The sequence below is a fragment of the Triturus cristatus genome, chromosome 8 (assembly GCF_964204655.1).
Source record: "Triturus cristatus chromosome 8, aTriCri1.1, whole genome shotgun sequence".
NCBI classification, from domain to species: Eukaryota; Metazoa; Chordata; class Amphibia; order Caudata; family Salamandridae; genus Triturus; species Triturus cristatus.
In genome coordinates, this window is record NC_140591.1 from 631,066,310 (window position 1) to 631,089,606 (window position 23,297).

Genomic DNA, 23,297 nt, shown 5'->3' on the forward strand with positions numbered 1-23,297 from the left:
CCTTTCCATACCTGGCAGTATTAGTTGACAAAAATTACTCCTGGTCGAAACTGGTGATCACGAGAGCACTAGGTATGGAAAGAAGCCTTCAAGCCATAAAGGGCTTTGCTAAGAAGTTGGGTGCAAGCCCCTTGGATCCCATCAAAAAGATTTACCTTGCAAAAGTAAAATCTGCAGTAACATACAGGTAGGGAGTATGGGGTATGGCTCAGATTGGGAAACTACGGACGATAGAAGATACATTTTGTAAAAACAGGGCGTCGCTTCCTCAGTCTTTCTCTAATTATATATTACATAGTGAACTTGCATTGCCCTATGTAGTAGATCCAATTAGACTGGCCCCAATCCTGCTATGGATCTCAATCTGGTGCAGGACGACCGTTGACCTAACGCAGAGTATAATCGGCGACTGTATGAAATTGGAGCATTACAGCTGGAGCGGTTGGTTTAGATATGTAGAGGCTGGCCTGAGCACGTTTGGACAGGGCGATTTATCCAGGCAACCGGCATCTTGTAGAAGGGTCTCTAGGCAGAAAATAATTTAACTGTTAATGCAGAGGGCAAATTTCAACTCAAGGGAAAATAACAGGCACCACAAAACGTCCCTTGCATAGGACCTCATTCCACAAAGAGCTGAGAAAGGATTTTCGTATTTATCCAGTTTTCCACTTAGACAGCATAGATTCATCCTGCTCCACTTTCGCATGAACTTTGTCCCCTTGATGCTAGGTTTCCCAGAGAATTAATACAAGAATGCAGATCTGACACATGCCCATGTGATAATCAGTTGCCCCAGTCAGATCTACCCCTGGTACTGTTTTGTAAACTTTACCAAAGAGAAAGAGAGGCCTTCATTCTCCCAATTTTAAGATGTCATAATTTTTTTTATTGTAGGGTGGCAATGTATTTTTGAAATTTCTTTTCAGATCCCTTTGTTTGTTTTTCTGTAGACTCATTCCTGTGGGCCTGCCTTAAAAAAAGAAAGATTTATGGCAGTTTGAGCAGTTAATTGATTAACCCCTGAAACTTTGATTTCAATATGTGTAAACGAGGTGTATTGGGCACATTGTAATACCATAGTTTTATTATGTACTGAAAGTCTTTTAATTGATGCATAGCACTGTATGTATTTTATCTATAATGTGTTTTGTGCTTTTATGATCTCTAATAAGTGATCAAATAAATATTTTAAGTAAGTAAGTAAGAACAATAACACTTAATGGATAGGTTGAGATATGTTATATTCAGGCTAGCATACCCTTGGATGCAGTACCATGTGAGTGGGCTCCTTTCTGACATACATGGGGCCTCATACTAAAGGCATGTATTATGTGAGTCTCATATGTAAGGACAGCTCCAGTGGCTCTGGCCTCAAAAACAACTCCACGAGGCCATGCAAAGGCAGCGTGTGTGAATTGCTATGCATTCAGAGGTATTTAGTAAAGCAAGCCAGTGCAAAGCACAGCGTAGTTATAATGGACATCAAGGACAAAGGACATGCTGTTCAAGACCATTTACCAGTGACATCAAGGACAAAGGAAATGCTGTTCAAGACCATTTACCAGTGATATGTGTTTTGCCACATTCGAGGTTAGCTAAGCTCTGTAAGCCATGGCAGGCCTCATTAATGCTTGACGAACCAGGGTAGGTATGCCAAAGAGGATCATTAACAGATCACTATGGGGCTTATTTACAAGGCCACCGTGCAGCCGGCACATCACTTTTGACAATGTAAGAAGTGACATCCCAACAGTGCAAGGGGCTTGTACATAAGTCCCTTTATGTTTAACATATGTTCTGTAATGGCCTATCGCATCTATACCTGAAGAATGCGTGTTGTGAAATAAGCAGCTCTGGAGATTATCTGCACTAACTGGTCTGTCATCATATGAGTTGTCTGGATGGGCTATGGGCATGAACATCAGCTCAGTGCTTCTCTAGGACTCATTTTTATCACCTACAAGGACACGAATACTTGTGTGGCTGTTCAGTGTCACAGATAGCACTGGGACACAGATTGTGCCTGCACTATAGCCACACATTTCCCGCTTTTGCATGGGTGCATGGCTATTTTATGCCAAAAGTCATGTGAGCCAAACTTAATGTTACCAAAAAACATCAATGGGTACATGAGACACATAGGATGGCAGACAAATCATATATATTTACCAATTGCTCGACCATCATCAACATCAATGCCAAAATAGTCCAGGAGGTCAGACTACCTGCCAACCACATCAACCAGTGATGTTTAGGCTGATGGGTGTTGTGGTCCACTCCAAACATCCTCTAAATCTGGTGGCGTATACTCTTCAACTGATGTTTGCGGACCTTCATGGGGTAGCCCTGGATGACATGTTCCCCACTGGTTAACATGGCAGGCAGGTAATGTGTGACTAGCCACTGGAAGCTGCCCAACTCCTGCTCAGTCATGGGGTGAGACGACTCTTCCTTGGCATGATCCCACCCAAACAATAACACCCAAACACAACTGAACCCCCCAAAAACCCACTACTACACCAATAATTATTATACCCCAAAAAGACAAACACCCGGCACCACACAGGATAATATACAACAATATATAACAGTAAAGCACAAAAAGGATTTGAGGCACATGACAGGGACAGCAGACAGGACGAGCCAGCTCAAAATACACCAAAACTACTCTCCAGCATAACTAAAACACAACCACTCCCAAGCTCAGACAGTAAAACTGCGACTTACAGTGAAAATGAAAGTAACTTCACAGTTCTTGGTTTGCAGCATGCAGGATTCATGACATCACTTCCCTTTATCTGTTAATTCACTACCTGGGTCAATGTGTCATGTTTTCAACCGATGCATTGTTTTTTTTATGCTACCAATCAATGCGTAGATTTTACACAAGACTTGACAATGCACAATGCATTTTTTTGGATGCAACAGCTGAGAAGCATAATTTTCGGCTGACACAGTGGCTGCAAAATCACACTTAATGGTGATGCATCATTTTTTTTTGATGCAATAGAGCAACGGTGTGTTTTTTGATGTATTGGGATGTGCAATGCATGCAATAATGTACAGAGATTGCAGTGTTGGGTCTGAATTGTGAAGTTAACCTGTTCCCAGTCTTTTTACGTGTGTTTATCATGTGTGTGCACAGTGGACATATGTGGGAGTTCATGCTGTTCAGTGCCCAAACACTGTGGTAGCACAAGGGCGCACTTTACCAGAGATGCCCTGTGTGCTAACTTAGTCTTGGCACCCACTGAAATCTCATTAGCTTTCCCAAGAGATGCAACCGACAACCACTGCCATGGGGTCAGTGCACTCACATGTACAACAGCGCAGCCTACTGCCCAACAGCACTGTGTCCCAGAGTGGAGGCATCAGGCGGTGGGGAAATTTGGGAGTTTGTATCAATTGGTTGGACCCACCTGGAAGGGGATGTATGGATTTTGCCTTTTGAATGCTTGAGTAATTTCCATTCATATCCAAGGGTCAGATAACACAGGACAGTAACAGTATCATCATTTGTGGGAAACATGATTCACACTCATGCTGATGCTGCTATGGTAGATCACCATGCATACCTTGGCGTGACCTCCCACATATTGCTGATAGTAAGGCTATGTAAATCACACCATAGCTACACTCTGAATTAAGGCAGTGTTGCTTGTGCATAGCAGTGGGTGTTCACATGCAACACTGTTGCACTGGTGAAGTATTATATGTAGCATTTGTATGTGTGATATGGGATCAGCTAATGGATTTAAGATGTGGATACAATTATTGATGTAGAATATGTAGACTATTTTTGGGACTGTGTTTCCATGCACATGCTATGTGGAACACTTCGCAGTCATCATACTATGAGTGGACTCTACTGTTGTCCATGAGTATGAGGCCGTATAAATGGCTAGCTGCAGGAGTGGCACACACACTGCAATTGCACTCTATCTACGTTACCACACCAGTTAATTGTGGCTGGCAATGGAGGACTATTTGCTAAAGGTAGTCGGCATGCAGACTATTTCATTTGTACTAAATGATGTCCAATGCTATTTGTTACACATAGCTGCATATATTTTGTGTGTTTACATTTAGTAGCATATCAAAAGTGAATTTTTAGGTTTTTTTGTGACTATGCAATCGAAATGCATATACAGGGGTAGTGCTCATACATTTTTTTACATATAGATTAACAATTAAAGATCTGTCATCATTGTGTGATATCATGTACAGCCCTCATGCTTCGGTGAAGAAATTGTTGATGATGTGGTCCCTCTGCCTTGTTACGTCAACAGATGGTCCAGTTCCATGAGTCTCCTCATCTTCCTCCCCCTCATTGTCCGGCAGTTCCTGCTCCCCATTGTCATCAGCGCATGGCACATTTCTCCTCAAACATATGTTGTGCAATATGCAGCACACCAATATTATTTTGCACACCAGAGGTGGCAAGTATAGCAACCAGCCCCCAGATATGTTTAGGCTCCTGAAGTGGGATTTTAGAACTCCAAATGTCTATTCAGTGATGGACCAGATGCTGGTTGGGGCATGATTGTAGCTAAGCTGGGCTTCCATTTGTGTTTTTTTCAGAGGAGTCACGACCCACTGCAGCAGAACGTATCCTTGAACCGCTGCAAAGACAGGGGGTTTACAATCAGTGAAGAGTCATGACAAGTGATGGCCCAACATTCATGCCCATTCTGTTATGTGTTCTGATTGACTCATACACCTTGCTTACTATAAGAGACATGCAACGACATTGTGTGGCATATATGCATTGAAGGATTGGAAATGACTGACACTGTGCTACACATACAAGTGTACTGCCCTCTGTACTTCACTTACTATTTGTCATACTGATGAGTACCAATGTCATGCAGGTGATGATTTGTCACCAGTAAGGAAAGTCAATTTGCCATTGAGTAGAAATGTCTCACATTCATCTTTTGTGTCTATTATTGGCTACTAGTGCGATACCAGAACTGATAGCTGTCTGATTTGACATCATGTAACTGGATCAGGTGGTGTGGCAAATTTCAGTCACAAATATCTGGCATTAAGAGTTTAAGTAAAGGTTGTTCAATCTGTACTGCCATGGGAAGGATAGTGAGTGGATATCAATGTGGGATATGATAGTGTACACATGGCAGTGCACAGTGTCCATTATGGTGACAGTGCACAAGGGGTTTGAAATGTGTCTTAATCGTGCGCTGTACAGTGCGAATAGTAAACTAACTAAACTATAGTGCCACAATACTTGCGGACTGTGTAGGCTATATTTTCCACATGATTCAATGCCCAAGGTTCTGTGGCTGCGCTGGAAGAACCTGTGCTGCATTACTCCAAGACAGACACATAATTCCCAGTATAACTGTGTTGTTGGCCGTCATGGGCGAAGTAGTTTCTGCATAAAGCTGTACCTTGCTGCACAGTCTGGGGCCTTGGCGAACTGACAGACTGGTTTGTGCACTAAAACACGATGTGCACGTAGGATGTGATGTGTGTATATGATGAGTGACATGGTAGACATGATCTTGTGAGGTTCATATATGACAGTATTTATCAGTTTCTCACGTTTGGGAAACATCTCATGCCTCATGACCATGAGATTTACCTGGGGACACACAGATAAGAGAAAGGGATTGCCTTGATTCAACACGGTGTTTGGATGCTGCTTTTTACATGGTGTTGCATTAGTGAGGGTCTTTGACACTATTGGATACGCACACTGGGCCTCATTTAGCATTTGTTGCCACTAGACAGCTATGGATTTAATATGGCTGCGCTGATCTGCTTCCAAAAAGTAGGGGTGGAATGTGCCATTTTCTAACATACAGCACATCCGTGGTTTGTCAGCATACACACCCTCACATGGTAGTGACTAGTGCCATCATCCTCCCATGCACCATGATGCACGTGTATCAGCTTAGTGTCCTCACATCATGTCCTGCTTTAAGGGACACATTCCATTACCAAAAACTCACAGTCTATGCAATTCTCTCCTTCTATGTGTTCTGCAGAATGCAGGACACATAGTAATTGGACATGAGTAAGAGAAATATGATTATGTATCCTCATTTCACCTTCCCTTGGGAGGGACACTATTTGCATGCAGTCCCAGGATCCCTGGACTAAGATGTATGGAAATGTGTGACATCTTCATTGATGTTGCATGGCAAAGGCCACCGCAAAGCCCATGGTATACATCCTTAACATAGGGTGAAGGAATGTTGCACTTTGCTGTGGCTTGCCTTACTGCATTCCTATGAGCCCATTCAACGTCATGCAGACAGACTGCATTGTCATATTGATATGATTTGTGGAGCTGCTCAACCAGAGCATCATGAAAAGTGATACATCAGCACAGTGCACTTGTACATGTGGCCCACAGTAGCATAGGCGGTCTCGAAATGTGTGACTTGTAGGATTGTATTGAGCATATGCATTGTAGTATGGCACAAGTATGTAGGCTCTCACCAACTACATGTGCACTGTCTCATTCAACCCAAGACTGATATGTCATTGTATTCCCACATAACTGACTGTCATGTGGTCTCTACGTTACCACACCAGTTAATTGTGGCTGGCAATGGAGGACTATTTGCTAAAGGTAGTCGGCATGCAGACTATTTCATTTGTACTAAATTATTATTATTATTATTATTATTATTATTATTATTATTATTATTATTCTCATTAGCTTGAGAAGTACTTACCAACCCGTAGGCCATTCCCATAAGTCTCATTCTGGAAACGCTCAATGATGGTGGAATGCCGGATGATGAAGGAGTCATGAGCACTGCCAGGGTACTTTGCAATGAACATTTATGAAGAGGCCCAGATGGTCCATAATTGCCTGCATGTGCATTGAATAGACGTGCTTCCTGTTGTGGTAGAGGTGTGATGTAGCCGCTGGAGGCACAAGTTGCACATAGGTGCAGTCCATTGCCCTCAACACATCTTAAGTGGTGCTGCTTTCAATAGAAGAGCGGGCTTTGCGGTGGGGGGGAAAGTAACATTTAAATTGAAACCAAAATAAAGTTTCCCATTCCCATATGATCAATAAAAAACATTTCTATAAAATAATTTCACCTTTTGTAGATGCCTTTATTCAACGGGGGCTTCTAGACTCTTTATTGTAATTGTAATTATATTTATATTGCCCTTACTACCCCAGAAGATGTATTGAAGTGCTTTTTGGTGAGTAGCACGCTAGATTAGTGGTTGGCTAAAATAGGGAAATATGTGTTAATTTGAGCAGTGGACATGTGAGTCTGTTCGTTGGATTGAATAGGATAATGGAGGGATAGAAGAGGGAAGAGTCTAAAAAGTGTTATTTGGGAGATCATAGGAATAAGACCCCTGGTAAGGCATCAAGGTTCTTTTCTATGAGTGGCACACTGCTCCAGAACCCAAAAAGTAACAGAAACTTTCTACTGCAAACTTCCAAAAAGCCCTAAGGGTAAAAAAACAATGGGATAGGGTAGGGGATGTATGGGTAAAATCCAAGTTCCAGGGTAGAAAGAGAAGATGGCTTTAGGAGGGGGTGAGTAGAGTCAGTGAATGGGGCACATTTACTGAATAGTAAGGACTGAGACGAGGAAAGAGAAGAAGAGATAATGAGTTTTACTCATCTATTTTGTGGCTTACGTGGCTTACCTATGTAAGAAAAAGGAATACTGTTCATCATGACAGTGGGTCTGGGCAAATGTTTTTTCATATTGGAATCATTTTAAAACAAAACATTTTTATTTTTGAATAATACACTGTAATTTGTTTCCTGTTTGACATTTTGGATTTATTTGGGTTTTGTAATATACAGATTGTTCAATGTTAGATGTGTCTACTTGGTGTCCCTAGCAGCAAATGAATAATAAACAATTTGATATGAAATTATTTACATTTCTATTTTATAAACAGAAAGGAGGCTTGACAGTTGATAGGATAGTAAAATGGCATAAGTAACTATTTCTTATGTATGTGTAATGGAAGGCATGGCCTGACAGGGAGACTGACAATCTTGCATTTCTTAAAATGTGGATATTTCAAAGCTGCATTTATTAGCATTGCCTTTTTACATAGTGCATAACAAAATAATTTTAAAATGTGTTAATTTGACTTCTATTTGGTGGGAATTGTGTTGTTCTGCATAAAGCTCTACCAGATAGAGGTGCAGGCCTTGGAGTAGCTGGGACACGTGGTTTGAGTTGTTTTAGTGTTTTTTGTGGAGTGGGTTTGGCTATGTATGCTGTGTTTCCTCCAACATAAGTGTGGAGTTTCAACCACAATCTTTATGTTGATGGACAGCTATCTCTGGATATGGCAAGCTGTAATGGTTTTGCTTCCACCATCTGCCATGCTTGTACTATTACTTCATCTACAGAGGAACTAAAATGCTATGGAGATGGAGGACAGCTGATGGGCTTTCCTCTAATAACTGGTCATACTTTATATAGGACAGACAAGCCTCTATGATGGTGGATGGGTAAATAGATGTGTTTTTGCAGCCATACTCATCTGTAAAATTCTAAACCTGGCCCTTAGACTGAAAAGATTTCTGAAGAAAGGTAGATTGTCTTTTGTTAGATGTGCCTACTCTGTTTCCTGGCTGCAAATTTATAATGCATATTTTGATGTGAAATTATTTACATTTTCATTTTAGAAACAAAAAGAAAATTACTTTTTTTCAATATTATGTCATTGTGAAAACTGACATTTAAAACAAAGGTATGTATATTGAGACGCAAAACTGAGTTTAATACTATCTCTATTGGCTCTAGTGGATGTGATCAAACTTTCCAAATTGTAGTTGGGGGATTATATTTTCGGAGTCATAGATTCTGTATGCCCTGGAATTTAATAGATCTGTGGGAAAAAGACCTATTAAAGGCTACCAAAAAGGTGGTATGGATCTTGCTATATGGGAATAGATTTTCTAAAAATGTATCATATAGATCAATGAAATGGATGTAATGAGATGAGACATACAAGACTCAAATGAGGTGCGAGTGCTGCTGAAGTTGTGAGATATGAATTTGGTGCAATCATTCCATCAGTTGGGGTGATACTAAATTCACATAAAATTCTAAAGCTTTCCACCGTAGTTAACAGATTATCTACTGACACTGCAGGAGGATTCTTAGCCATAGATTCTGAAATGATTGCTTTGAGATGTATGATGCTTCAAAGCAGACTTGCATTAGAGTTCTTCTCACAAAAGAATATGGAGTCTGATGAATACTGAAGGTTCAACAATGTTGCACGTATTTCCTTGAAAAAAGTAAAGATTTAAAGGGGTACTCTACCAACATTACTCACCTGGAAAAAGATTTGAGTTTATAAAAGACTGATGGTGCATGGGAATCAATTAGCAAGTGAATTATTTCAAGGAGAAGATAGGTTACTAATCTAGGAATTGGACTAGTAGGACAAATTCTGAAGCCTATGCTAATCATAGTTGCTTGCATAATAATGTTAGTTATTTCTATTAAAATGTATAAATGCATAAAGACGCAGAGAGAAAAGTGAGAGGTAAAAAGAAAGAGAGATGAGATAGAAATAGAAGACAGACATTGTGGCTACTATGATGATATTAAAGCATTAGAAGAGTCAAGAATGAAACTGATGAGAAAAACAGAACTGTAAGTGGCAACACATGGTATTAAGATAAGAGTGTGATGGTTTGATTCACCTGACCATCAAGGGGTGAATTGATAGAGTGGAAATTTCATTTACACTTTTTAAAGATGAGCAAAAGCTGAACATGGCACTTTTTGAGAGAAAAATAAAGAAAAGTGTGAAAACTTCACGTTATAGAAAAATGCTGAAAACAAAGAATTGTATTTCCTGTATCATAAAAGCATGCAGCAAAAGAGCGGTTTAGATGATATTATATGCATAAGTAACAAAGGCTGTGATTTCTTAAAGAAAATAATTTTGTCTTATTAACGTGTGTTAGAAAGCATGTACATGATGAACTCTAACGTTATTGGGTATACCGCTGCTCAGTTTGAACGTGCATTTACATACTGGAATAACAAATGAGATTTATGAAATAGTATGATTAATCCTGATTTTGATGGTGAATTTTATAAAAAAAATACTTATATCTGTAATAATGTGTGCACCAAATTTCCAAAAAGAAAAGTAGTTGTTACATCTTTCTACTAAAAGATGCATTAGTGAAACTTTGAGAGAATGTATTCTATAAGTGTGCAAAAAATAATTTCTTGAAACAAGTTTTTAAAGGTATATTATGAGATGTATTTCCATGTTGGTACTTTTAAAATGTAGTGGGTACCCTATTTCTATGGAAATAATTTTGACTACAAACTTCAACTTCTTCATGAATTCGTTTAAATGTAAACCTATAATTCTATATATTCTGAGTTATATTAGTCTAAGTTAACCAAGGCCAAACTGTACTCATGAAGTTTTCTGCCTCGCTATGCATGCTGAGGGTGAGAGAATCACTCAATGTAACCACTGTCTGTATCATGTTATTTCCTTTCTTGAGATTCTCATGTGGTGTATAAATATTTTGTTACATTATGTTACAAATTGCAGGACACCCTCTTGGGAAACTGCACTTTCGCACTTCTACTAAGGGCTCTAGCTAAAAGGGCATTGTTTAACATTTCATCTAACAGGATGACTTAAGAACTGCGTAATGGTTACACCTATTTCCTCTGTATTTTGGGTCTTCTTTAAGTCACCAATCTACATTCCACATGAACTCACAAATGTGCTGAGTGGTCTGATCAAATGAGGTGACACAAGGAAATGCTAAGAATATAATATTGCCTGATGAGAAAGTTTGGGAAGCAGTTTTTGGAGAGAGACTCTTGTGCAGCTGATGGTGGTGACTGATATCTGCTGTTCTCCATGCAGACAAGTCACGAACTGACTGATGAGATTTGCAGAACGTTTGATGCAGCCCTCACTGGCTTCCTTTCCAAATTAGTGCATAGGCTATGTGTTCACACTGGTCCCTTTCTTCTGGTATCACTAGAACTCGCATTTCATGCCTTTTCCTGAACCTGTGAACTTTGGGTATTGATCTGTTTACTAAATGGCTTATTTCTTATTTGATGCACATATTTCCTCTACAGATTTGATAAAGTAAAATATAGTAACTACATTTGACTCAGTTATCATGATTTATCCACTAAAGATGAATGAGCATTCTCAATTTAACTTTTACTAATGACTAAAAGTGATCGGATTACAGAGATTTCAGGACATCAAATACTAAAGTTGTTATTCTGTGCTGCTTTATCTGAACTACCATTTTATCTGAGTACCACTTTATCTGAGTACCATTGAGTTGGGTAACAATATACATCTGTTATTCAGCGCCTTGAGACTTTTGGGTGATGCATGCGCTATACAAAAGTACATGTTATGTTTTATGTTTATGAACTGTAGTGTGTACGATTTTGGCTCAACTATGTTTCTTCAGGAGATTTGGGCCTGCAGTAATAATCTTATATCTTAAAAAATGTGTTGAGAGTATTTTATATGAGTTTGATCTCTAGTTTGTAGTTCAGTTGTCCAATTCCTGGTCCATTGGAAGCCTGTTTAAACCCTTCATATCCAACCCCTCTCAGCAAACAGCAACGTCCATTGGAGAACCAAGAGAGTGCAAATGAAATTTCTAGATCATCACAAGCTTCATTGTTGGTCAAATTTTTTAGGGCTCAGTGAGCTCTAGAACAGTAGTATGCCTATCAAACTTTGTCAGATGCACTAAGAATACATCTAAATACATTTAAACTTTGATTTTGCGATATTTGGTCTTCAGTTATACCTCACTAATCGAATCATTGAGTTGGACACGTCATATAGATCTACCTGGTTTCAGGGTTCTAAGGAATGCTTATCAGTGCAAGCATTGCTTTAGTTCACAGAGAAGCGCATCTCCAAAAATGGAATATCAAATTATTTTTTTATGCTGACATTCATATACCACCTTAGAAAAGGTCATTTTTTCGGAGTATACTCTAATTTTCTCTCTGAACAAGCAGGAAACCTCTCAATGATGCCTTAAAAACTCTTTCTTTTAATATTCAAGGCACTGGCACATGAGCTAATGACTTTGTTTGCCCATATGAGAGCACCTCTGGATTTACTTCAAACAACCATGATTCCCCTTTTTGCACACCACACATCCTGAGATCCTGTCTTTCAAGGCACTCTGGTATGTAATAATGGGGCTTTGAGGGACAGATGACCGCAGGGAGGATTAGCAGTCATCATCATTAATGTTTATTTTTAGGCACAGGCCCACAAAACATGTCATACAAAGCATAGAAAATACTTTAAAAACATAGATTACATTGCATCGTAAGAATAGCTTTTCAACAGTTCTTGCTCCAAGTAAAATATTACAAAGATAAAATCTAGTAAATTCCGTTAACCAGCAGGAGTGCAGCCGGCAGATATAAAGTACAAGTGACTATCATGTAACAATTGTAGACCCACTACTTTTCTTATATGCCAAACCGCTTGTAAATAGCGACCAATGCTTAATGCAATACCAGTGCTACAGTCCGTCTTTAGAATACTATATGCTTCTCTGAAGTTTTAATATCTAGTTTAATACAGGAATGTTTGATCCAAGACCATTTTGGTCTATCATAAGCTGGACCAAAAAAAATGACAAGCTTGTAAGAACAGAAGGAGCATTTTAATAATTTGAGGCAAACTAGAATCCCAGTTAGAATGGAAGCTGGTTAGCAGTCCAGCAACTGCGACTTGGGTCATTGGGCTCCTCTGGAGCCCAATGTAGCCCAATTAGTTTACAAAAGGAGCTCCTTTTGGGCTCCTTGCTACCATTTTAAGTAAAGTTGACCTGGTGGCTTTAGGCAGGGAACTCAATAGGCATATACAAAATTCCCAGGATGTTTTTGGCAATTTCCCCCCTTTCAGTATCATGGCATCTGTGTCAGAAAAAGTTGAGGAGGTGATGCAGCTCCTGTGTGAAGCAGGGCTCATGGAGCTCATTGTAGTTTAAGAGCAGACCACAACTTTGACCTATCTGACATGACTGGTGTCTGGGTGGCTGGCTGCGGCAGTCCCCACCTGTTTGCTGTCAAGGAAAATATGTGCTGCATCCCTTTGGCCGAAAGTGGTGAGTTCGGGGGCCACTCTGTGACTAGCCATGCAGCCCCTCCCGGGGGTAAAAAGGTGCCCCCCCTGTTATTGTGGGGCAGACACTAACTTTGCAGAGGTCCCCAGCAGCCTCAGTCTGATGCTTGGCTGCAAGTTTGTTGGAATGCTGAGCAAGAACGTGGGCAAGGGGGATGGTGTGGCCAGACCACGCATCCTGCCTGTCTACAGAGCTGCACCTAAGAAGAGATTAATGCAGCAGGGGGAGGCGACTGTCCCTTCCGCTGGTTGCCATGTTAACCAGCAGGAGGTGGCAGCTGCCCGTCCCGCAGGGGGAGAGATGAGCAGTAGGAGGTGGCGGCTGCCGCTCCCACTGCAGGTAAACACAGACAGTGGGAGGTGGTGGCTGCCCCTACTGCTGGGGTTTTTACGGTCAGAGGGAGGTGGATGCTGCCCCTTCAGCTACAGGAGGCTGGCAGGTGGAAGGAAGGGCCAAAGGGATTTCAGTACACAGCAGTGCAGCGATGGTGGACCATTTGAGGAACCCCTGGTTTGGGCAGCACAGGAGCAGGGAAGAGCACAGTACAGAACTGGGTGCATGATTTGGGGCATTGGGAGTGGCAGAAGAGGGCTGCTGAGGGTGTCCAGACCCAGTGGCCATGTGGGGGCCTCTGGAGAGGGAAGGGAAAAGTCAGAGGTGGGATGCCTGGTGACCGCCATCATAGCACCCGAGCTAGGCCGGACCATTAACGCCTCCTTTGAATCTAGCATCTTCCCTGACATCTGGAAGTGGGCAGAGGTCAAGCTCCTCCTCAAAAAACCCTTGGCCGACCCGACGGACCTAAAGAACTACCGCTCCATCTCTCTCCTTCCCTTCACAGCCAAAGTCGCCGAGAAATTCATCAATGCCCAGCTGAACACCTTCATTGAAAAGAACACCATCCTCGACTCCTCCCAGTCTGGATTTTGCAGCAACCACAGCACCGAGACTGCCCCCTCGCCACCACCGACGTCATCCATATGCTACTCGACCAAGGCCACACTGCGGCCCTCATCCTACTAGACTTCTCTGCAGCCTTCAACACCGTCTCTCACCGCACTCTTGCAACCAGACTCCATGACGCCTGTATACAAAGAACCGCCCTCAACTAAATCCGCTCCTTTCTCTCCGGCAGAACCCAAAAGATCAGACTCCCACCCTTCCTCTCTGATCCCACAGAGGTCAACTGTGGAGTACCCCAAGGAACCTCGCACAGCCCTACGCTCTTCAACATCTACATGGACCCCTCGCCTCCATCGTCAGACAGCATGAGTCAGCATAGTATCTTATGCCAACGACACCCAGCTCATCCTCTCCCTCATGAAGAACCCCGAAGACACCAGACTCTGCTTTCAGGAAGGGATGAAGGATGTCGCCGCCTGGATGAACAACAGCTGCCTGAACCTCAGCTCGGAGAAGACAGAGGTCCTCGTCCTTGGACCCTCCTCCACTGCCTGGGACAACACCTGATAGCCTCCCACCCTCGGAAACCCGCCCACTCCATCAGACCATGCCCATAACCTCGGCATTATCCTAGACTCCTCCCTCTCCATGACCCGCCACATCAACGCCGTCACCTCCACCTGCTTCAACTCCCTCCACTTACTCTGCAAGACCTTCAAGTGGATCCCCCCGAATGCCGAAAGACCGTCACCCATGCACTTGTAACAAGCAGACTGGACTACGGCAACGCCCTCCATGCCGGAATACACAGAACCCTGCTTCACAAGCTCCAAACCATCCAAAACACCGCAGCCAGACTCGTCCTCGGAACCCCTCGACACGAGCCCATGACCCAGCACCTTCGAGACCTCCACTGGCTCCCCATCAAGAAGAAAGCAACCTTCAAACTACTCACCCACACCTACAAATCCCTCCACAACATCGGACCCAAATACATCAACGAAAGAGTCACCTTCCACGTACCCAAAAGGAACCTCCGCTCAGCTGACCTTGCCCTGGCAGTGACCCCACGCATCCGCCAAACCCGAGCAGGCAGAAGAGCCTTCTCCTATGTCACAGCAAAGACCTGGAAGGAGCTCCCAGTCAACATCAGACAGTCCCCTTACTCTGCACACCATCAAGACCTGGTGTGTTGACTGATCCGGAGCTGCACCCCCAGCACCTTGAGACCCTCGCGGGTGAGTAGCATGCTTTACAAAACCCTGATTGATTGATTGATTGATTGATTGATTGATTGATTGACTCTGTGGGTGTATGTCGCAGAGGACAGTTGAATGACATGGCCAGGCCCCCCTCATTGGTCCAAGTGCCAGCCTCGTAGCAGCCTTGTTGGAATGGAGCAAGGAGGAAGATGAGGGGAGACTCTGAAATGGGGCTGCTGGGTGGGGGGTACAGCAGGGGATGAGGACAGACCCCATTGCAACAGGGTTGGCCTCAGAGGCAGGAGAGGATGTTAGAGTGGTGTAGGAGAGAGAGGGGCTACAGCACATCAGACCTTTCATCTTTCTTTTGGGTTACAGCTGGGTTGCAGCTTTGCAGACCCGTGAGAGCTGGGAGTGGCTCATGGACATCAAGGTGGAGAGATGGCTGGGCCCCGGACGGTTTGCCAGAGTTCAGCGGAGGACTACTACGCAGTCAACAGAAGTAGGTCTGGGATGACCTTGTTGGTTACACTGGCCGGAAGGGCTGTGCGACCTCCGACGCCTTCAGAATGAGTGTAGAAAAGTTAAATGCCCATGCACTTGTAAGTTTGATCCTTCAAGTGAGTTCTATATTTGGATCACCCCAGACTGAAGCAGCTCCTTCAGGATCCCAAAGCCAACTGACTCAATGCAAGACAGAAGCATAGGACAATGACACATCAAGGATTCTCTGCATAATAACACTTTGGCAAATAGGAAGTAAGGACATAACAAGCATTGGAAGCAAACAACTATGAAAATACCACAGTGAGCAACAGACAAGTGGTGTTAGCAGAACGGCATAGTGGGGTTTCTACAGCCTTCTTGGATGCAGATTGTCGGCCCACACACTCAGTAACTGCAACAGTAACATGTACAAATGAGAGGATGGGCCCAAGTTGGGCAAGGTGTGAAGACACAATGGGGGTGTCATTGCTGCATTATGAGGTAGATAACCTTGAGAAAGCCGAACTGCAGGAAGTAGAGGATCCTGCTGAAGGCACAGGGTGATGGGATGGTGGGGGTCAGAAGAATGTCCTCTTCTATAGTGTATTGCAGGCCACCGGAATGCACCAAATTGCAGAAACAGGGACAAGGAGGCCAATACCGAAGCGGCAAGTATCAGTACAGGCACTGACCTTGGAGCCTGGTAAGGGTCAAGAAGCAGGAATGCTACCAACTATGGTCTTCATGGGTGTGGACAGGGGATGCTAAACTGTGGGAGGGGCTGTAGAAAGGTTAGTATGTGGCCAATGTAGGGGTGGGTACAGATGAAGCAGGCTGTGCAGTCCAGACACATGGGGCTCGGTCCGGTGGGGGAAAGGGCAGCATAAGAAACACTGACAAGGGAAAGGAGGGGGGGTAGAGAAGTGCTCAGAAAAAAAGGGGAAGAAAAGGAAGGTTTAGAGAGCAAAGACCTAAAAATCAAGCGGCATGTCGAAGCCACTCAGGGCCCATTTTGTGTTGGCAGCAAAGAAGAAGATTTGGAAGGACGAATATGTAGAGATGATGAAGCTCCTTCATAGAGAGGGGCAGTCGAAAGAAGGGTCAAAAGAGGAAGAGTATGAGCTGGCCAAAAAGCCTTTGATGATTGAAAACTGGACTGTAGTGTTTTTAATTTATGCCAATGCCAATTGTGAAAGGTTTCTAGAGCGATGGTAAGCCCTATTTAAATATATGAACATAGTACACAAGGCCCAGATTACCTCGAGGAGACATGCCTGGGCTCAATATGATCGGGAGTTCTGGGTGAGGTTGGCGTGGGACCTAGAGGCAAAGTGGGGGGAGCTGGACAAAGACTTGTGGCAGCATTCCCATGGGTCCAGCTAAGTTTGGGAAGACTATTTGTAATGGCTAGCAGCCTTCCCATAGTCTATAGGGCTTTTCAGGGATGACCTTACCGGTGAGGGGTGGGTGCAGCAGCAAAGGGACAGAACAGGTCTGGGGAGCATGCTGGGATTTCAATAAAATGAAGTGCATGTGCAAATGCTGCAAGTTTAGAAAACAAATGTTCTAAATGTGCAGGTAGGCACGCACTCGTACATTGCTTTGGGGGCAATGGCGGGGCCCTGGGGCAGAATACAGGACAGTGGCACCTTTATACAGCCAGCCAGGGTCCACATCAGTATAAGCCATCCTTTGGAAATAGTGGAGGTAGGGGACCCACTTGGACCTGGCGAGAAAGGCTCTTTCTCCAGTTAAGTTAGACAACTGGACTACTGGCTGGAGTTTTACGGCAAACTGGAAGAGGAGCAGATATTGTTGGAGGGTTTCAGATGGGGTTTTTACCTGGGGTATGAACGACCTCGAGCACAGTGGTGGCCAGAAAAATTGAGAGTGGCCAGAGACAACAGGGTGGCAGTGCAAGAGAAACTGGACAAAGAAGTGGGGAAAGGCAGGATGGTGAGCCCCTTTTACGACTGGATGATGGCAGACTTGATTGTGTCACCAATTTGAGTGGTGCCAAAAAAGGAGCAGGGACCACTCAGACTGATCCAGCAGTTATCTTGGCCCGAATGTGGGTCAATGAATGATTTTATACCTCAGACACAGCAACAGTTACATACTCATCAGTGGACATGGCTATGTCCCTAGTGGTGGCTGGTAGGACATGGGGCATAGATGGCAAAATGTGATATTAAATCGTCTCAGCTACTGCCAGGACATCCGGATGACTTCTAGCTTTTGGTCATACACTTTGAAGAGAGGTGGTATGTGGATAAGGCCTTGCCAGTACGCTGCTTGATATTGTGCACTTTTTGAGAGTTTCAGCTCCTTTCTGCAGTGGCTATTTACATGGAAGTCTGGCCACATGCTAGTAACCCATTATTTAGATGACTTCTTCTTTGTTGGGGCACCCGGCTCAAAGGACTGCCAGCATGCACTGGTTAGGTTCAAGGAGCTCATGGGAGACCTCACATGCTCCTTTAGTCCCAGAAAAAAACAGTGAGCTCCAGTTCAGTGATTGTCTTCTTGGTGATTTAAATGGATTCTGACAAAATGGAGGCGAGATTTCCACAGGACAAGAAGGAGGCCATGCAGAGTTATTGGTTTGCATGTTGGCAAAGGACAAAGTGAAAGTGAGGGAGGTTCGAATTCTGCTACAACATCTCAACTTTACATGTAGTGTTAGCAGGGCTAGTAGGACTTTTTGTAGGAGGCTAGGCTTGGCACTGGTATTGGGAATTACTGCCCAATACCATGTGCCATTGCAGCAGGAGTTAAGGAGGATCTCAGGATGTAAAAGTATTTCTTGTCTTCATTCAATGGCATTCCGCTGACTAAACAGGATGACATGGTGTGGGATGTGAAGATATTTTCAGATACAGCAGGAAGACTGGGCTTTGGTCTGTTCTGCAAGGGGCGTCATTGCAAGGAGGAATGGCCAGCAGCATGGAAAAATGGAGGAAGGGGCATTGCATTTTTAGAACTTTTTCCATGGAAGGTGGCTGTCACATTGTGGGGAGCAGAGTTCCCCCACAGGCAGGTGCTTTCCAAGTTAGTTTTAAATATTTTTCAACAGTTTCATTAACTAGACCTTAGTGCAACAGTGACAGGTGTATAACAGAGATAAACAATGTGCACCGATTTATACAATCATTTGCTTTAAAAAGGAGAAGTACACAGATAATTATAATAAATAGATCGAAAAAGAGAAATACCAAGAAAATATAATTAATAGATTAAAAGTGATAATCAATGTATATCATATGACATGCATCAGCAAGCATTCAAGCAAATTTTAACTACTGTAAATTTCACACATATCTTAGGTTCACTAAACTTACTACAATAAAACTACAACATCAATCCGCCCCACCCACAGTTACCCTATGTCAAGTAAACCAGTCATAAATAAAGTGACAAAATATTCCACATTAACAAGTATATCACAGTAGCACCCATTATCACCCAATATACCTGAATTAAACTGAATTTCCCTTCTTTCACCCGCAAGGGCTCCGGGAGCTATTTGACAAATCTGTATCTGCTTTCAAGGCCATCAAACTATCTACCAGGTGTTCCCATGCTTTAACCCTTTCAATTTTTTCTCACCCTCTCTTTATCTCACAACATAACATTGCACTCTTAAAACTTGCCCATTTAAATATTTCCTTAGGCTATCTAGTAATTTGAGAACCATGCACTGATTTCAAGTGCATAGTCAATTCACATTTTGCCAGATTCAAACCTAAGTCAGTACATTTACTAGGAGCTTTCTTATTTTTGGGGTGAGGGTATCCCCATAGGAGGAAGACCAAAGGTGTACAAGGGATAGCCTGTAAGGTTATTCCATTAATATATTTATTTATTATTTATTTATTTAGCGATTTGTAAAGCGCCTGGTGACCCAAGGGCATCCCCGCGCTATAAAATTTGCTGTCCAGATGGGAAGGGAGGAAAGAAGGAGGATGGCCTTATTAAGGGAATAAAAGTGTTTTTAATTTTTTCCTAAAGATAAGATAATTGGATTCCAGTCTAAGGGTGCGTGGAAGGGCGTTCCATCCAGTGGACGCTTTTACTGAGAAGCGTCGACCTCCAGTGCGTGTCTTTTTAAATCTGGGGATGTAGGCTAGGTGCTCATTCTCAGACCTCAGGGATCTGGAAGTTTTATATGGAGTAACCAGGTCGTTGAGGATCGGAGGGCCACTTCCATTGATCAGTTTAAATGCCGTGCACATGGCTTTGAATTCCACTCTTTGGCGCACAGGGAGCCAGTGCAGGGCCTTGATAGCAGGTTTCGCTGACACTCTGGAGGGAAGGTTCATGAGTAGGCGGGCAGCTGCATTCTGTGTTCGCTGCAATTTCGCCAGGGTGGCCTCAGGGGCTCCCAAGTAGATCATGTTGCTGTAGTCCAAACGTGATAGTATGAGCCCTTGGACCAGTAGTTTCCTGGCTGCGGGGGGGAGTAGGGGGAGAATCCTGCGGGTAGTACGCATAAGCCCAAAACAGGTTCCTGCAGTTTTGGCCGCTTGCGTTTTCATGGAGAGCTCGGGTTCTAACCATACACCTAGAGTCTTAATTTCATGTTTTGGGGTAGGAATTTCTCCGAACGCGTTTGGCCAGACCGCTGGGGGGATGGTCACCCATTGCTTTCCCATGAGCATCACTTCGGTCTTTGACCCATTAAGTTTTAGTGATGACTCACACATCCATCCGTGGATTTCCGTAAGGCAGTTTGCCAGTTTGTCTGGGTGGTCGTCTAGTTGGGATAGGGAGACGACCAGCTGTGTATCATCAGCGTAGCTCACTATTTTTATGCCGAATGGGATCACCACGTCTTCAAGGGGGGCCATGTATGTATTAAAAAGCGTTGGGCTCAGGGAGGATCCCTGAGGGACCCCGCTCATGAGGGGAAGAATGGACGAGCGATGGTTGCCGTCCCAAACCTGGAATGTGCGCCCCGCAAGGAAGGACTCTATCCATCTGAATGCCGTCCCGGTCAACCCTGCCGCCGTCAACCGATTGAGGAGGACACGATGGTTGACTGTGTCGAAGGCTGCACTAAGATCCAGGAGGATCACTGCCACTGACCCTCCTGAATCTAGTATGCGCCTTGCCTCTTCGATGACGGTGAGAAGGGCAGTATCTGTGCCGTGGCCCGGGCGGAACCCAGTTTGGGATTGCCGTAGGATGTTATTTACCTCGAGAAACTGAGATAATTGTCTGTTGACCAGTTTCTCAGCTACCTTGCTAATACCAGGGAGGAGTGAGATTGGTCGATAGTTGGCCATATCTGCTGGGTCTAGCTGGGGTTTTTTTAGGAGTGCCTTCACCACTGCGCTCTTCCAGCTAGCGGGAACCCAACCCCTGGCAAGTGAGCTATTGATAAGCTCCGTGATCGTGGGAATGATGGCGGGGGTAACAGTTTTAAGGAATCTCAAGGGTACAGGGTCCAATGGTGATCCGCTTTTCATTTTGGTCAAAGTTGCTTCAACCTCGTTACAGGTTACTAGTCTAAATGTCGCCAGTTGAGGGCTTAAGCTGCTTCCAGACTGGGTGGATGGTGGACCAATGTCCGCGTAGCTAGAGGGACATGAGGGAGGAAGGGATGCTAGGATGCGGGCAATTTTGTCGTTAAAATAGGTGGCTAATTCGTCGCTTCGGTCCACAGGGGGGCCATTGGAGGGCGGAGTGGTTGGAACTTTCAGAAGCTCTTTTACAATTAGGAAAGATTCCCTGGCTGAATTAGTGGATTCTTTTATCCGAGTTTCATAGTGGGAAGCTTTAGAGCGCTTAATAGCAGTTTTATATAATCTGACTGACTTTTGGTAGGCTTCCTTGCTGGCATGCTGCCAGTCTTTCCTCCAAAGTCGTTCGGCTCTCTTACAGTTTTTGCGTAAAAGACGAAGTTCCGGTGTATACCATGGGGCGGAGCCTAGTTTCCCAGTTTTGTCCTCCCGAGTCCTAACTGGGAGTACGAGATCAAGGGAGGTAGTAATCCATTCCCTATATTTACTGTCAGCGACATCCGGGTCTTCTGCGTAAGCAGGGATGGTTGATTTTAGGGTCCTAGCCCAATCTTCGGTGGGGAGCCTGGACCAGGCCCTGTCCCTGGTATAAGTGGGCGGTTTATGAGGTTTCCTGAAAGTCCCTGGAAGTTGGAAGGAGACTAAAAAGTGGTCCGTCCAAGGGAGAGGAAGGGGCTCACTAGCTATCATAGTGAGGGAACTTGTGAACACAGGGTCCAGCAAGTGACCCTTGATGTGGGTGGCTCCAGAGTTTAGAAGGCGGATGTCAAGGGCCGCCAGATCAGTGATCAGGTCGATGGCCCCTGAATCTGAGGGGTCTTCGAAATGAATATTCAGGTCTCCTATTATCATAAAATTAGTGATGGAGTGGGCTTGTGTAGTTACTGAATCCAGGAGAGAACTAGCAAAAGGACCTGGATGACCAGGGGGGCGGTATACTAGGATCCCTGAGAGAGAGTTAGTCGGGTCTAACTTAATAGTAAACTGCAGGCTTTCAGAATCAGGAATATGGGCGTCATTAGTATTGCAGAGGAAATGGTCCCGATGAATAATGGCGACACCACCACCCCTACCTAGGGGACGAGGTAGGGACTGGATGAGGAAGCCCGGTGGGGTTGCTAGCACCATATCTGATTCTGAGTGGGAAGAGAGCCACGTTTCCGTCAGGAAAAGGACGTCTATGTCATGGTCTTCTACGAGATGGTTAATCAGCGTCGCGTGTTTTGGGAGAGAGCGACAATTCAGCGAGGCAAGTTTGAGGGCTGAGAGCTTGGAGGCTCGAATAGGGAGCGTAGGTTGGACTGGAAGGCAGTGAGTACAGCTGATGAATGGTCCATTCAGGTCGTGAACATACTCACAGGAGGGGGAAGTGGGGGGTCTGAGACTTAGAAGGTCCCGACGAGAGTAGCTTACCTTCGGGGCAGCTTCATCCAGCAAGGGTTCTGGCCCTGGGCCCGGCCGTGCGCGTACGGGCGCAGACGGGCTTGCCTTTGGCGCGCCTTCGGCGCGCCGTCGGCGCGCCCGCTGCGCGCGTCCGCTGCGCGGCCAGAGACACCGTCTCATGATAAAGGGGTGGTGGAGGGCGTGGCCGACCGTCAGGGGGCGTGGCCAGGCTCAAGGGCTTGTCGGGATGGCAGCAATCACCGAGGCAGCTCTTTGATCAGCTGTGCGGTGTGCGGGGATGCCGGTGTGCGACCGGAGTGACGGTGAGTTTAAAAATGGAACAGAACAGGTTTAAAACAAATTACAAGACACAAGTAAAACTCCCGGCTTCCGCCTCAGGAGACAGCAACAGTGCTACTGCGCGTGGGGGCAGAGTTGCGCTTTAAGTAGTGTGCTGGGGGGCGTGGCCGATCGTCAGGGGGCGTGGCCAGGCTCAAGGGCTTGTCGGGATGGCGGCAATCACCGAGGCAGCTCTTTGATCAGCTGTGCGGTGTGCGGGGATGCCGGTGTGCGACCGGAGTGATGGTGAGTTTAAAAATGGAACAGAACAGGTTTAAAACAAATTACAAGACACAAGTAAAACTCCCGGCTTCCGCC